General features: G+C 40.4%; 1 long non-coding RNA gene across 4 annotated transcripts in view; it reads left to right on the top strand.

The window, feature by feature from the left end:
- LOC133410963 (uncharacterized) overlaps positions 1 to 10,563 on the top strand; it is a 59,901-nt gene extending 49,338 nt beyond the window's left edge. For all 4 annotated transcript variants that reach the window (XR_009769601.1, XR_009769598.1, XR_009769599.1 and 1 more), the window contains 5 exons: positions 1,799 to 1,902; positions 2,473 to 2,569; positions 7,730 to 7,852; positions 8,453 to 8,513; positions 10,181 to 10,563. This is a non-coding gene — a long non-coding RNA (uncharacterized LOC133410963). The remainder of the gene's footprint in view (positions 1 to 1,798; positions 1,903 to 2,472; positions 2,570 to 7,729; positions 7,853 to 8,452; positions 8,514 to 10,180) is intronic.
- Positions 10,564 to 12,336: the final 1,773 nt, after the last annotated feature.

The raw sequence follows: 12,336 nt of genomic DNA, 5'->3' as shown, positions 1-12,336 counted from the left end.
GATTTGGGGTGCCATATTGAACTTCCAGTGACCAATATGAGAGCGATAACACCAAATTTAACAGGCCCGCTCCCCATTCACACCTGGGGCTGTGTAACACGAACGGGTCACATGGCACAGTGAAAATGGCTAATTGGGACATTTTATCTGAGAGGTGCACACACTTTTGTTGCCAGCGGTTGACATATTAATGGCTGCGGAGTAAATTTGAGCACAGTAAATGTGCACTGATATACAATACACTGCACACTGACTAATTTACATTGGCGCAAAGTCTAATTTCTTCAGTGTTGTCCCACAAAATAGATCTTAGTCCCCACCAGAGATGCTGATTGATAAATATACAGGTGTTAATGTGTACAGATTGCTAGATATTTGTTTTGCAAGTCGAATTTGGCTGGAAGTTGTGCTCTGACCGACCGATCGAAGGACTCAAAAAATACTGTGTCATTGAGGACCAGTGCTCTGGCCCTGTAAGGATGAATTGGAAATCTGATTGGTTAAAGAAATAGTTCCATTACTAATATAGTTTTAGGTTACATTCACCACCACTACTTGTTCTGAAGGCCCTGGGCAGATTAACTTGACATGGCGGACAACATTATTATTATTATTTTTTTTAATGATACATTTACTGGGAGCAGTGCAGCCAAGAGAAATGCGATGAAATAAAGAGAATAAGTATAATATCACTTCATGGACCAAATGCTGGAATTTAGGTCGTAAATGTGGGTCAGTGCTTTTGATGTGTTGAGGCCAACACAGAAGGCCTTGCGGTGGTGCTTTGAGATACAAGTTTGATTTGTTCTTTGACCATACTTGTAACTCAAAACACTGTTTTTCCCACTGTTCCAGTCTCCCCCCAAAAAAATAAACGTTTTTGTGATGTTTTTAAAAATGAAAATAGCACTCCCACAATATTTATTTAATAAAACAGTCAATTGAACGTAAACAAAATTAAATTGATTGTGCATCATGGGTAATTCATTGCTACTCCTGATATGCACGATTTGGCCGCCAGGGGACAGTATAACACCGTCATGAAAAAACAAATGAAGACTCAGAACTACTGTAACTGGTTCAATAAACTACAGTAATATTAGTCGTTTTTGGTAGAGGATGAATAAATAATGCTTGTGAGTATTGTTATGTTGTCTGTCTACATGTGTTGATGCACCATCTGTGTTCAAATATCTGTTGCCTAAAGGATTAAAACATTGCAGCAATCGATCCGTTAGCCCGTCTATGGTGTTTTGTGTTTTTAGCAGTAAGCTAGCGGACAATTCTAAGGCAAATTTATGTGGTTGTTTTAAATTTAATTTCTCTTTGTTTTATGTCTAATTTGATAAACTCTAACTGCGAGTGGCAGTTAACAGTGTGAACTCTCTTTTTTGAAGAATTGTCTGCCAAACTGCTGCTTGTTACGAAGTGAGTTGAGTTCACTGCCACCATAAAGCGCTTATATCTCAAGTTTCGCGCTCGCAAGTCAAAGCAAAAAAATCTGCCAAACGAAAAACTCGTAAGTTGATACACTTCTGTAAGAACCTATTTCATATACACAGGCTCTGTCCTGATAATCCACTTCGTCTACTTTTAGCGGATTAAGGTTATAAATCTATCACTTGTTTTGAACATAGCATGTTCGTTATTTCAGTGCACTCCTTTAGTCGGAGACAAAGTCAAACTCTCGTGGGGCCCACAGTCTTCAGACGTCGCTGTCATCAATATGCTTGCAGCAGCCAATGACAAATAGTCTCAGGCTAGTCACTGCGTCTAACCAGTTGTTTGTTTTTACCAGGCTGATGAAAATGAAGGAGTGGGAGGACGTTCACGAGCCGAGGTTGTTGGTCATCTCTTTCAGCGGCGGCCTGGAGAGCGTGCTGCAAGATGAGTCGAGAGGAGGTGCGTAAATTCTGCGCAGAGCACAAGACACAGAGGGTCATTAGTATTCAGTGTGAACACATTTTACTATCAACTGTGTCCTCCATGCACGCCTTTAATTGCATGTGCTGATAGAATAATAAATGGCAGAGTAATTACCATTATAAAGCAAAGGATCCCTCTTCTTGCTGAACAACTCAGTCAAAGGGTTTTCCTCTAAATTAAGTTTTTAACTGTCATCTGTCATCTGTAGGTATAATTATAACTTGGGCATTTTGGGTTTATTGTTCTTGTGTGAAAACCTCTATGGAGAGAAAAATTATGACAGCAGTCTTTTTTTTTCCGCCATCTCTCGGCATGGAACGAGTCATCTGCTTCAATTCTTAAAAACGCTAAATGAGTCTACGAGCTGCTAATTAATCAAAGAAACCACTGGAGAGTTGAATGTCTTGTGTGAAACAAAGTGACCCATCATATTCATTTAATAGGTTTATATTAGAATGAATGGGGTCTTGCTGCCGCAGTGTGTTGCCATCAGAAGCAATGAAGTCAACACAACAGCTGATTGTGACTAAAATGCGTCTCCTCCAGCACCCCGGGCAAGATCATCAAGGCAGGCAACGCTGCCCTGCACCTCGAGTACTTCTTCACTGCTGGACCTGATGAGGTCTGTGGATGGACTGTATGGGTAAGTGCCACCCCCCCCCCCCCCCCCCGACCACCCCAGCACAGATTGTAAGGGAGCGCACAAACCAATGCAGCACGTTCCACCCTGCTGGCAGCCTCACTGATATCACACACTCTCAACTTTGTCATGGTTGTGCTTTAGGCGGTCATTACAGGCCCAGGATAACTTCAATTACTGGTGAGCTGCTGAACAGTGAAAGTGGGGGCTATACATTGATTGAGGAGGGCAACAATTGATTTTGCCCATTACGTCCATGAGAATGTTTCCATCCCGTGCAGATCTGCCTGCCCTCCTCCTGCCGCACGAGATAAGGAGCCCGCGCATTGTGCCTGCCTAATCTGTGTGACGGAGGATGTCTGTGCCAAAATTGATGTCGCTTTTCATTCTAGTGTTTGGGGGCCTTGCCGGGGGCTCCTCCTCCCTCTGTGTCTCAGTGTACACAGACCGGCCAGCTGAGAGCTTTGTGTTATAGGATCACAGCGCTCGCATCAATACAGATGTTGCGTTGGAGTTAAAAAATAAATAAATAAATGAATTAACATTACATTCCAGTGCTTTTAAAATCTAAAGGAAAAAAACATGGTTTATTGTAAACAATCTGTTAGACAAATAAGATTTTGTTGAGTAAATGCATTAATATTTTTCAGTTCAGTTTTATGTTCTCATCTTATTGTACCAAAATAGGAATTACATAATTCATTGAGTTTTATGGAACATAAAGATATTAGAAGATACAATTTTCTGATGCTTTTGTCATGTTTTCCAAGTTGTTGACAATTCACCACAAAATCCAATTCCAGGTGCATCATACGCCAACTATTTTTCTCTATCCCCTTAATTTGATCTTGCTAAAGATCAGTATATATCAGCATAGTAACACCTACACTACATGGACTGGATAGTATTACTTTCCTGTGAAACTGATGTGGATTATGTATGAGAAAATAAAAACAAGACCAACCTTTGGTCAACATCTAGCTTAAATATAATATATAATATGCAGCCATATAAGACAGGTTGTTAGTCAACAGTATATTGCACCTGTTTAACACATGTTCCGTTTGACTTTAAAGCAGCAATCTATAATAGTTGTACTTTAAAGTTAAGGGCTTCAAAATCATGTCGATTGTCCACGGGCTTATTATACAGAGAATATCATCTCTGGTGGTCATTACAAATCACCCATCACATATACCTAAGCAATAGTACACACAAGGATTTTTCCAATCTTAAAAGATTTGTTTTTTTTCATCTGAAACAGACCCCAGCAATGAAGTTAAAAAATCAGGCATTTAACAATTTTGGTTGTGTTGTGTGCGGTGTGCTCAGATGATGTCAACACAGAATCCCACACATACAAAGATTCTGTTCCACCGCCGATCTCGGAACAAGTCCTCCAAAACAGAACGCTCGCGTGATCACACGTAATCTTAACAAAAAATGAGGAACAAGAAGAAACACGTCCACGTATGCTGAGTGTTTCCGAAGGTTGCCGGAAGCGGTATAAACTGGTTTTATATAAAATGTGATTAAGATGAAAGTTGCACACACGCATGTATGCACACACACACACACACACACACACACACACACACACACACAGACGCACACTACAGTATTTATGTTGATGTGTGCCTTTAAAGGGCGTGGCCTATTGAGTGATGTCAGGATTTTTGACTCTAGCTGCCCGTTTACCACGCATTTACTTCAATATTAGCGTCTACGCCATGCTCCTTGAGAGTGTTTTCATTTTAGATTTGAGTGTTTGACAGCTGAAAGTGCATTGGCAACTTTACTTTCACTTCACTTGAGTGGTTGCATATCTGAGGCTCGTCCATGACCCAAATCTTTGCTCGTAACACAAAATAATCACCCAAGCGATGATTCGTATCTCGGAAAATGCATAACGTTAGGGCACTCGTAAGTGAAGGTCCTGTTGTAACTACTTCTTCGCCAATATTTTAACTGATGGTGCAGATGTTCAGACAAGATTCCACCCAACTTTGTAGACTTCCTCAGACTGTGCTGGGGCCAGAGGGGAAAGTGAGCTCACTTTTACACAAGACACCTTGCATTACATTGTGATGACATCTGCACGTTAGCTCTTACCACCGCATGACTGATGGCACTGTTATTTATTCTTAATAAAAAATTTTAAAAAAGCCATGAAACACTTCAACGCATGTTATGGCAACATAACAGAGGACAACCAGCCACAGTTGCTTCTCGGGGCATTTAGTCAAGTAAGCATCAGTGAGGAACAATATTAAGCCAATATATCTTGCATTGTAAAAACTACACTCAGTAACATGTTCCCTTTCACATGCTTTATTAGGCAGGATAGAGGTGACCATTATCTATCAGCATTGCTTTTAAGGAGGACAATGTGCATCTGTTGTAATGTACCATATTAAAAATAAAAAATAAAAACCCCTTTAATCCATTTCCCTCCACATAGACTAACCTTGATGCTGATTAATGGTAGTTAAGATCACAAGCACTCCATCAGTGAGATTGCAAAGAGATGGTAATGTATTAGCGCCATTAAATACGCATCATTCTTGTGGCATGAAATATGTTGACCCCAGCCTGATTAGATGCTTAATTAAAAGCGTTCAACAGTTCCTGAGCACAGACGCAAACACAGGCGGGAGAGCAGGAGGGCTTGACGAGTCCCCGTGATACACAGCAGCCACATCACTTGTTTGGCTCGTTTGTCATCGCTGGCCAGCTTGATTTCCATGCATATAAATTGAACATCAGTCATCCGTGAGGTCTTAAAGAGGACTCGCGGGTGCAAATGATTTCTAAAACTACGAGTAGTGTTTTTATATGTGAATAATTCGTGGGGCAACAACCACTTAGGTGGGCCTTAGAGTTCTGGCTCTTGCTGATTTTAACCTCTGAGATCTGACAAAGTACTAAACAACAGAGACAGCAAATAGTGTGCATGTGATTCATTGTCAAACTTTACAACTGAGATGACAGTTTAGCTGGCTACAATTTGACACAATTTATAAAGCTGATTTGTCCAGAATGCATAGGCCATGATCAGGGCTGCACGATAGTGAAAAAAAAATGACATTGCGATTTTCTTTAAATTTTATTTTATTATTTTTTTTAAATTATAATTTATTTAAACTACGCAAACTAGTTCAAAGTTCCGTTCGCCGGTCCAAAAATTAACTACCGGTAGTTAATTGTCGTTTTTTGTTTTTTGTCAATATGTTGCTGACGGGCCATTACCCTCAAAATACTGGCATTTCATTTCCCCATTTTTGCCACCCATTCAGTCCACACTAGCAAGCAGCTGCAGCTTTCACCCCGCAATCTCAAAAACATGAGGAAAAACTTATTTGAAAGGTGTTTTTTAAAATGAGTAATTAAAACAAAAACAGGACTTTTTTCCCCCATATTGTGCAAACAAACACATCCCACAGTATGACAGGATTGATGGTCAAAGGACATTGATAACTTTGCATTCTTTGCAGCTCTGGCTAACTATATAAACTAAATAATTTTTCTACTCTTATATTACAGAACAAAATAATTTCCATATTTTCACAGCGTGATCATACAGTATTTTAACTGAAGCATTCTGATACAAAGAGTCATTTTCCTAGTAATCCATTTTTACAATTGTGTACTGTATTACAAAAGAATACATTCACTCCCATTTACGCAGTGTCCCTGAACGCACCTCGCTTACTCACGCAGCTGCGCAGTGCCTGTCAACATTAGTTTCATTCTGAAGAGCGAAATAGGAAATTCAACGTGTACATTCTTTCTATGAACATGTCCAAACAGGTCCTGGTCACTTTTAATATTACAGATGATTCCCTGCATATTACAGAACACTAACATCGCAGGAGACCTTGCGATGTGACTATTGCACGCACATAACATTGCGATGCTGATGCTCAAACTAAATATCGTGCAGCCCTTGCCATGATAATTTTAGGCCCCAAACTCCAGTTACAATTCGTAATATTGCCTAAATAATTTCTAAACAGTTTAGGAAAACAAGAAAAAAAAAAACTAAACAAAAATTCAACAAACAAGGAGAGTTCAGTTGCCTCAATTCAATGTTTGGACATTACCATGATAGAATAGAAGTTCCTCCCCTCACTTTAACATAGTTCCTTGGCACCAAAATGCCACACGATAGGCCCAAAGCACAACTTTTATGAGACGGGGCTTTGGCCTGAGCACAAAAATAGCAATTTATTAAGTATTTCAGCAAATAACAGAGGATAGGTTACCCCCCAAAACAATCGATGAACACTGGACTATATTTTAATTGATTTGTCTAAATGTGCCCAGTGGTTGGCTGGCAACCATTCCAGAGTGTACACCTCTCACCCGAAGTAAGCTGGAATAGGCACCAACTCACCTGAGACCCTAATGACGACAATGAGTATTGAAAATAGATGCATGCATAAATATTTGAATTGTCTTTCCTTATATTTGATTCAATATTTCCATTATTATCATAGCCTTTGTTACATGTTTTTTTTCTACCACATAGTGAGGCATGTAGCTTCTGTTTTGACTAAGTTCAAATGGCCAAATATGGTTCTTTGCCCTCACTCCCATCAACTGGATTGTGTGAAGAGCTCTTCCACTTTCCTTCACTGAAAACTACCCATTGTTGTGCTCAGTAAATGTAGACCAGAACTCACTTCAAAGCTACATTTATGCTCTCCTTGAGACACTCCAGAACTTAATCCTGTCTGCGTTTTTGCGTCGAGCACAGTGAGACGTTATTGAATTTGATGTGAATTACCAAACACTATCAAGGCCTGCAGGTCTAAACTGTCCTGGCCTCTCACTGCAACACTGGCTCTTCTTGCCCTTATGACCAGAGAGCCAAGCATAGACTCACAATGACACAAGATTACTCGGGCAGAAATCAATAGCAACAAGGAATGGGAACCAGACGGTGCTGATAGCAAGGCTGACTTCTTATCACCGTCCACGCTGCCCTGGCAATGCCCAGCCGACTAGAAGGCTATCCAGGAATCTGGACTCGAGGCCCGAAAACAAATGTGCGTGCGACGCTCACGACACCTCACGCAAACACTGCCTTCTTCACACGCTGTAATCCAGCTTCCCTAAAACAATGCATTTGTCCTTTTCCTTTACTTTGCTCCCTGACAGAAAGGAACTAAGGCTCCACAGGCGACCGGAAAGATCTGCACAGACTTGGAGAAGGGCTTCATTATGGCGGCAGTAATGAAATTCCAGGATTTTAAAGAGGAAGGCAGCAAGAGCGCTGTCAAGGTGAACAGCCAGCATGCCGGCACAGATGAGGGAAAGTCTCGTGTGATCAGTCGAGTTGACAGTCGCCGACTGCAAACTGCTCTTCACCTTTCCTCGGGGGAAGAAATTAGTGCCCACACTGCAGCACGGCTCCTGTCAAACCGAGCGCTCCTGGTTCTAAACATTGCCATTGTGCTCCAACTGTGCATATCTTTATCACTATATGTGCCTTCACTGGATGATGGAAGCTCAACGCAGGCTTTTTATCAGATCTACAACGCCGTGCCGTTTGGCTCAGAGCGCCCCAAATCCCAAAGTCACAGCGGCGGTAATGCGACAGTGATAGAAAGCGGCAAGTTAAATCAAGCGTGAAATGCCATAAATAAGCGCAGTTTCATGGATAAGTAGCAAATAATTTTGGCTTGCATGTCTTTCTTTTCCGCGAGGCCATTGTACATTTTATAATGGAATGTTTTTATTTAACTGAATTCAGCTCAGTTCACATCATGTGAACAACCTGGTATCATGAAAATGTAATATTATTATTGATGTTGTTTTAATTATTCTTCTTCATGAATGATGTGAAAATGTGCCCTGTCCCTTTCTTTCGCCACCATCTAGGTCAGAGGTCACCAAGATGGTGCCCACAGTCACATTGTGATTTCCTAAGAATGTTGTAGAGGTGAGCATTTAAATATTGATATTTATCTGTATCTGTTTTTATGAGAAATAATTTGAATGGTCAACGTGTTCTCACGTAGATGAATATTATGAACTATTAACAAGAGCAAGTAATGAAAGTTAATTTGAGCAAATGTGTTATTTCTTAAGTGTGTATAAAAATGGTACGCCTTCACATTAATCAGCACACAGGAAGTAGCTCAGTTTCAAAAAGTTTGGTGAGCCCTGGTCTAGGACGATGAAGTGCTTCAATGCGGATTCTTCCAATTTCCGAGAGCTCTTGACGTTTTCCCATTTTGAGCAGGAATGAGGACTTTCAAAAGGAATTCACCTTTTTTTATATTCTCAAATTTGTGTTTGCTTGCTTATAGTCAGAAATTAATCAAGTATAACATTCAACCACTAACATTTTTGATGTGCAGCAATGCAAGTAAATAGCAAAACAACAAAACAAATCCTTACATGTGTCTTTGTAATCCCTGTGTGACATTTTGTAATATAGTACCACTCTCCCGCTTAATCACAACTAATTTAATTATGCCCACACACAGAAGGAAATACCATGAAATCATTTCAATCTCCTTACCATGCAAGACTCAAAAAAAAAAAGGTATTTGATATTTAATGCAGCAGCCGTGTATTGTCCACACCCTTCATAAGCTGCAAACAAAGAGTGAAACGTGGCTGTCCCTGGGGGAGTTCCACCATTGTTGTCCGAGGTTGAGATCTGAGTGTTGGGTCCTCACGGCGTGCTCTCTCACTGATCCCTCTCTGGGCCTCATAAGAACATTTCTTACTGTGGCATTAAGGTCTATTTAATGCCAGTTGTGGGAATAGGCCCTCTGAATGGGGCCGGTGTACGGGGTATCACATTATTAGTAATCATATCTGCTTAAGCCAAGCTTGCTGCTCCAGATGGCTGCTTTCAAGTGCAAATGAACCAGTTAGACGTGTCTGCTTTAATACATACTCAGGAATCACAAATAGCCATTGATTTTTATTTTTTTATTTCCCCCCTGTCTCCTTCTCCAGCCAGTGTTTCTGGCAGTATTGAGCTTGGATTAAATGGTCCCCTGAGCCTTTAAAGGGACATTGATTCTTCTAATTAATTGCACGCTGTTCAGGAGCCGAATGCATAAACCTGTCCATATTAGCACTTCAAGTCAATTATTTTGAGTTGGCCGGGAAGGGGAACAAATACTGTACACAAAAGAAATGTTAGAACTTGTTCTGTTTCCTTCAGAAGTTTGATGGCGCTGCAATCAAAGGTTTATTAACATTTTGTGCTTGTGCGCACGAGAGTTGAATGAGCAAAAGAGAGGATTATTCTCTCAGTGTGAAGTTAGGCACCCCTCCAACAAAACATGGAGGGAAGCGTGTGTGTGTGTGTGTGTGTGTGTGTGTGTGTGTGTGTGTGTGTGTGTGTGTATGTGTGCATTTGAGAAGATGAGGAAAAAGACATTAAAAAATGACAGAGTTATTAGTGGAAATAAAAGAGACCAGAAGCTAGTCTTGCACTATTACTTTCAATTATTGCTTACAATGTGCGTATTTAATGCGGCGAATAATGGATTGCCATACATATCAGTCTATAACATTTTTGGGTTTTTTTCCCAATTGTTGTACAACATTCAACTTCTAACAATTGTGCTTTTTGTCAACACACAGGCACCGGGGAAATACAACAGGGACGGAACTGCACTGTTGGAGAATGGAGAAATCATCTTTTTCAAATTCAATGCACCAAATACACCCAAGAAAAAGTGACTCAAACAGTTAGCATGACTGACTGTGCCAGCGCAGGTCTGACAAATGCCGCCGCTGCACGCTCGCTTTCTGTCTCACGTCCTGTAGGACCAAATCCCTCTCAGCGCCAAGGCGCGCAGGTTACCTCAACTCTGACAGCTTTTCTATTCAAGATCAGGATCAGCCCCCTACTCCAAATTGTAAGGAGCACATTACTCTCCAGATACTTCATTAATCTCCATCATGGCTGCTAGCACTGTCACAGCTGACAGCGGGGACAATGCCACCTGCTCCTCTCCCCACTTGGGCAGATAATGCGTGTTTTACAGTAAGCCAGATGTCTACACTCAATAAAACATTTGACAAAACCAACCTGTGTGTGTTTTGGGATGTCTGTATTGAGTGGGAAGCGGCATGGCCACGGTGATATCGCCTCTGCCCACCGCTGATTAGAGAATTAAAAAGACACAAATGACATTGACTGCAGCACAGAGGGGACTATTGTAATTAAATTTGTTCAGGGATGCTGATTTTGGGCAAGGGGGGGCAAACACAGGATGCGGTGTGTTTCAGCCAAGACAGTGGTCATTTTAAACTGTCAGTCCTGAAGTGATGGAGGTGACCTTTCAGAATTCTCTGTTTATTTGTTCAGCTATGATTGATGAATTACAGTAAGAGTTCTCTTGATGGAGAAAAGAGAATCCTTTACAAAAACATCCTAATCCCCACACTTGAACAATAATACCACACAAACACAAAAGCACTGCTTTAAAAAAAAAAAAAGGTCTATTTTCGTTCGTCAAGGCTCTAATAGAATGTATCAGCAGTTGTTTGAGTGCAATACAGAAAAAAAGTGATTAAAATATTCGAGAATCATGTTGGGATAATGAGAGTAAACTCTTTGAGCGTTGTTTATTAAAATTCAAGCCGAGTCGCTGAGTTTTTGTTCATAATTTACTTTCACAATTCATTATATTATATTCAAACCTTTGGACTGTCATTGTTTTTCTTCAATGATTGGCTGGATTGAACTCTGTTCAGTGGTATTCTTATATTGCACATGCAGACTCTGACTTCTTGGGCTCACGGAAGTTCGTCACCTTCAAGCACAAGAGTCAAACCCAAGGCCTGGGGGCCAGATCCGGCCCACCACGTCTTTTTATGTGGCCCGTGAAAGTAAATTATGTGCATCAACTTCATGTTTTTTGCTAAAAAAGAGATTGTAAATTGTCTTCACTTTGAAACAAAATATTGAAAACTTGCCCCCTTTTTTTTATGAGTTTCTGGCTTTGTGGGTTCTTTCACTGAATTCTAATAAGATTAATTGTACATGGCCATTACTTAACAAATTTCATGATGACCTAATGGTTTTAAGATAGTAGTGTTATGTATGGAATTTCAGGTGAAAAATATCATTCATGCATACTTTCAGCCACGTCTTTAAAGAACATTTGCCGTTCAAATGTAAAAAAATCAACGTCAACTGAATTGCATTCCGAGTGAAAAAAAAAAGTGTTCAAGCCCAATTGCACATTCGTATCCTGCATAATACTTCCATATTTTATATTGTCGGAAAATGTTCAGACCAGCCTGAAGTCCAACCAGAAAATTATTCATGTTGAAGTAGTGTTTTTTTTTTTTTTTTTTTTTTCCCCTTCCCCAATACTTTGTAAGTGTTTGTGAAGCATTTATGTTGATGGAATCGAACGGCCGCAGCCAAAGTAAGATTGCATTCTCGGTGGGAGTCCGCACAAAGAGCAGTAGATCAGCAGTGCTTTTCAAATCTCTTGTAACCATTAAAGCTGTGAAGAACAAAATGCCCTTTTGATGGCAGGAAAAAGATTGAATAAAATGGTAATTTTTCAGAAATAGTATTGCATATCCAGATTTCTGGAAGGAATGTATTGGATGTTGCGCTTCGTCTTTGCGCACTACCAAGCATTGTGTTTGTTATGGAAATAAGCAGGATTATAGTCTTTGAGGTTTGATATCAGTGCTAAAATAGAGGTTGCTGTTTATTGTGGTGAGATGCTGTCTGTTTGGCAGCTTCAGCTTCAACCACTCGTGGTGTTCAAGCA

Source organism: Phycodurus eques, chromosome 12, assembly GCF_024500275.1.
Source record: "Phycodurus eques isolate BA_2022a chromosome 12, UOR_Pequ_1.1, whole genome shotgun sequence".
Taxonomy (NCBI): Eukaryota; Metazoa; Chordata; class Actinopteri; order Syngnathiformes; family Syngnathidae; genus Phycodurus; species Phycodurus eques.
This window is presented reverse-complemented; position numbering and strand designations above follow the sequence as displayed.